General features: G+C 37.8%; 1 protein-coding gene across 1 annotated transcript in view; it reads right to left on the reverse strand.

Moving 5' to 3' along the window:
• Positions 1-4,737, reverse strand: part of RPP30 (ribonuclease P/MRP subunit p30) — a 24,117-nt gene that overhangs the window by 17,014 nt on the left and 2,366 nt on the right. The gene's annotated exons all lie outside the window — the stretch shown is intronic.

Genomic DNA, 4,737 nt, shown 5'->3' on the forward strand with positions numbered 1-4,737 from the left:
TCGGAGCCGCCGGGTGCCCACCAGGTGGAGCGGTAGCCCTGCTCCAGTGGCGTGTTATCCCTTGTGAAACTGGTTCAGCTCTGTCTGAACGCTGCCAATAAAAATCAAATCCAATCTTTTCTATTTACAGTTTCATAGTTATTCTCTTTCCTACAAAGCCCCGAGCTGCCATGTCAAAGATACCCCCTGACACCGAAGAGGACAGAGGAATTCTCACAGACCGATGAATCAGATACAAGTACACTGTGTAGCGCTGCCACAAAAAATACTAATACTGTTCTACTGCTGATAAATAGCACACAACGTGTAAAATACAAATGGAAATTCTCAGTAGGTGGTTTTTGGTGACTTAGAGCAGCTGCTGAAGACTGCAGGTCTGCAATTCCTGTCCAGCTTCAGGTGGCCAGACCAGGTCGTCCTTCGCCTTTTCTATCTTCAAACTGGGCTAAGTGCTCACCAAGGGAAGTCCGTGAAATATCTGGAGCCTTGAATTCTTAATAAGGTAAAACTGATTCTAACCAAGGCCAAGGCTGCTGCCAAACTCTGAACGTCCCCCCTTACAGGGTCAGACCTTGATGCAGCTTGCGCCAGGTGGGTGCACAGGGCTTGTGGGGACCTGGGGCTCATTTCTACCAAAGAGATCACTTGGTTAACAATGTATGGCTTAGAAATAACAGCGCCTTCTTGGCGTGTTTCTGGACATCCTGCCTGATGAGTTACAGATACCTGGGATGGTGGTAGCAGAGAAGCTACTTGTGGGTTGCAGACACTGGACTAGGAGTTGAAGCAGTTTTGAGGGTCAGTAGAAAACAGCTCCCACATTTGTATGGCTGGAAAGTTCCACCTCACTCTGAAAGGGGTAAAAACCCCCAGCTGGTAAACCATTGTTGATCATGCCATATCTATGGTGGCTTTTTTTTCTTCACTATATTAGATCAAGATATTTCAATAAAGAAGCTCTGAGTCCATCTGCATCTGTAAGGTGCTTGCCTGTTACATCACATCAGCCAATACTGCTTCTCTGCCAGCCATTTGAAGATAGAGCAAAGCCTGAATGATATTGCCAAAGTTTTTCTTCGATGTGTGTGAAAATGGAGTAGCTTGAGGTATTATTCCAGGTTTTCTTTGGCTCAGTGTTTGATGGAACTTGATTTGTCTTAATGAATGTAAAAGGCGACCCAGAAGCATGTATCAGTTATTTCTGAACAGTCCTACTTCAACGGTGTTCAGAGATACCAAAGAAGATTAAGCAGCCTTTGTGTTTGTCAATATACAAGCAAAAGAAACCTTTCTCTGAGGTGCTTAAAATGGAGGACATTTAAGCAGATCTTCATTCAGAAGATCTGTAGAACTGTATTTGCTGTAATGGTGTAAGAATCCAAGTATGAAGCACTTTTGGCAGCAGGTATCACGAATCATACCCAGAACAGTGCATAGCCTTATTTTCTAGGTGATTGTTTATTTATTACTGCTTTTATTTACACCAGCCCCAATGGTCTGCGGAGAGCTTCCTTATGCTCCTCACCGTTGAGCTGCAAGCTTCTAACGTGCTTTGTTTCATTGCTGTCCTGAAGTTCTCCTTGGTGAAAACAGATCTCCTCACTCCAAGTGTTACTTTCTCAATACACTTAGACCTCAAGACAGTCCTTTCAGTAAATTTTAATGCAGAAACCATCACAATTCTTCTAATACATTTTCAATGGGCAGCCCATGGTAGCAACTGTTAAGGTGGTTTTTTTTTTTTTTGCTTTAGTTCTGCATTTGGCACTTTTTGGGTGCTAAGATTTTATTTAATACTATCTACCTCAGCAACTCAGTAACATGAATGTCACAGTCACTTTTATCATAACCTCATAACCTCCATAAACTCCAATGTAAAGGTACAGATGGAGTTTTCAGAGTTGGGAGCTCTCATTTTGAGTGATACAGAGTTTTAAGCATAAATGTTGTCTTAATTGCTCATTTTCTTTTCAGATGCCAGCTTGCTGTTGTTAGTATTTGCTGGTTTCAAAAAAGGGAAGACATAATTTCATATTTAAGTTGCACAGATGAAAGTACTTATTTTGACAATGGTAAGAAATACCAAATATGGGAATAGTTACCTCTCTGTTTTACTGCCACAGAGTGATGATGATTTATCTTCACAAAGACAAGAAAAGGCAGAAAAGTGCAGCTGCAACATATTTGCTAGAAATTAGACAAGTGTTAGTTGCTAAATAGTACATGCTGGGAATAAAAATCAAGGTTTCAGTAATACCTCTAGAAAGAAAAGAAAAGAAAAAGAAAAAGAAAAAGAAAAAGAAAAAGAAAAAGAAAAAGAAAAAGAAAAAGAAAAAGAAAAAGAAAAAGAAAAAGAAAAAGAAAAAGAAAAAGAAAAAGAAAAAGAAAAAGAAAAAGAAAAAGAAAAAGAAAAAGAAAAAGAAAAAGAAAAAGAAAAAGAAAAAGAAAAAGAAAAAGAAAAAGAAAAAGAAAAAGAAAAAGAAAAAGAAAAAGAAAAAGAAAAAGAAAGAAAAGAAAAGAAAAGAAAGAAAAGAAAATAGAAAAGAAAAGAAGGAGAAGGGAAGAGATATGACAGGCAAATGAAAACAACAGTTTAAGGAGATAAGCTCTCTCAGGCAAGGAAGGACAAAAGAGGGGATGATAAGAAAGAACAAAAGAACAAGAAAAATTTCTGATCTGATTGTTTATTGCATTACATACTTATGTTACCTTCCTGCCATGTGCACAATATTGAATGGCTTAAGAAGGGGAATGTAGCAGTGCCTTCAACTTTTTAGGCTAAGATGAGCAGGGCTATTGTTTTCTAGAGGCAGCTGTGAGAGGGAAGGTGTTACCATGCTGGGCTGTCAGCGTTTTCTCCTCTGCTGCTGAAGCTCTTGCACTGCATCCCTTGACCCATTTCAGTCAGGATCCTCCAAGTTAGCACAGACCTGCTGTCTGCAAGCATCAAGTCCTTCAGGGAGGGATGAAGGATCCAGGATTTAATTCAGGGTTTTCCAACAGAAACACTTTGATAGATACAGTCTGACCCCACTAAATCAAAATGTACTTGGGAAACTGTATAGCCTTAATGACCTGTCTTACCTTATCTCACTAACATGGCAGCAAAGAATTGATAGCAACAACCACTGCTGTAGTATACACTTAGTATCAATAACAAATGCTGAAGATGTTATGTGATCAGCACTGTTTCTGGAGGAGGGGAAAAAATTAAACAGAGGAGTTAACTACTGTGAGAGAGGGAAAAAATCAAAGTAAAAAGTTCTCTTGCATTTTTTTTCTTTTTATAATCTGAAATTTTTCTATATAACAATAAAAAATACCAAAGGCGAGATTTGTAAATAAAGTACATTATCAAATATTAACAAAATAGTTTAACTTTACTCAGTGCAGAAAGAATGGGGGACAAAGGATTTAGCACAGAATTGGAGGTATATGTAAATGTTAAGAGGCTTTTATGCATAGAGAGCCTAAATTACTCAAAGGACAGGATTTTACTAAGCCCAGCCAGAAAAATGATTTGATTATATTTTTTGAAGCCTAATGGAAGGTGAAAAAGTAATTTCTTGGGTAGAGAATAAATGTCAGCTTGTTATTCTTGATACCTAATTGGACATTTGTTTCACTTCTGTATTCTGTCTGGAACAATGTGTTAGAATTTTTAGATAGGATCACTGAAGATAAAAATGGGATGTACCCTTGGAAAGATGGAGTCCTACTTTCCTTTGTTGTTATTTTAAGTACCTAGAATAGATGTCATCTCATGGAATGATTGATTCTCTATTCTTTTCCAGGCACTGGCCATGTGAAACCCTCTAAACCCTCATGAAAAGCACCTCACCAGATTCAGCCCAGCCTGGGAAACTGGAAGTTATTTTAGGTGTGTCCTAGTAAAAAGCTTTAAAGGAGCATATTTTAGAGAGGTGTCAGCTGCTTTGTCTTGCCAGGGTTTTTCACATCTCTGCAATAGTACATAAATCCCTTTCTGTAAGGGTACATAAATTGATTTAAATTGCTTTGTTTCTTCAAAGGTAAGATTACAACAGCAAATTCAAAGAGTGGTACTATGGCCTTTGAGAAGGAAAGAAATCAAGTGATTAACTTGGAATGAACTGTAAGGGAATTTAAGATACAGAACAAAAGACAAGGTTCAGTCCTACTGTTGGGTTGGAATGGGTAGGAGTTATCCCTACCCTACCAAATGATCCTGTGTATCATCCACTGAGAACATTTAGAGAGTCACATCCCAAAAGTGTATTGAAAAGCTGTCAAGAAGAATGACTGATTTAATGAACTGTGTTAACGCATTTGCAGGAAGCACCAGATTATAATTTGCTCTGCCTTAGTGACATTTTAAGGAACTGAAAGATTGCTTTTAATGGGAGTATTAAACTGTACAATTTTATCAGCTTTTGTGATAAGAATCTATTTTGAACAAAATTTACTAAGTTCCTAACTCCCTAGCTGTGCTTCAGAGACTATTTTTGAAAAATATGTCCAACCGATAAGGAAACATTCTCTCTCCAAGTTTTGCCTTAATGTTTTAACTTAGATATATCCTTGCAATTTCTAAAGACCTTTTTCTTCCTAATATTTGCTTCAAATATGCTTGAAGAGGAAAAAATACTTCATTTATCACCTGGTGGGGTAACTCAAGGCTCATGAACACATTTTGGGTGGTTAAACAGGGATTTTTATTTTGTGATTTTGTTGCTTTTGTTGTGATTGGACACAATG

The sequence above is a fragment of the Geospiza fortis genome, unplaced genomic scaffold (assembly GCF_000277835.1).
Source record: "Geospiza fortis unplaced genomic scaffold, GeoFor_1.0 scaffold130, whole genome shotgun sequence".
Classification (NCBI taxonomy): Eukaryota; Metazoa; Chordata; class Aves; order Passeriformes; family Thraupidae; genus Geospiza; species Geospiza fortis.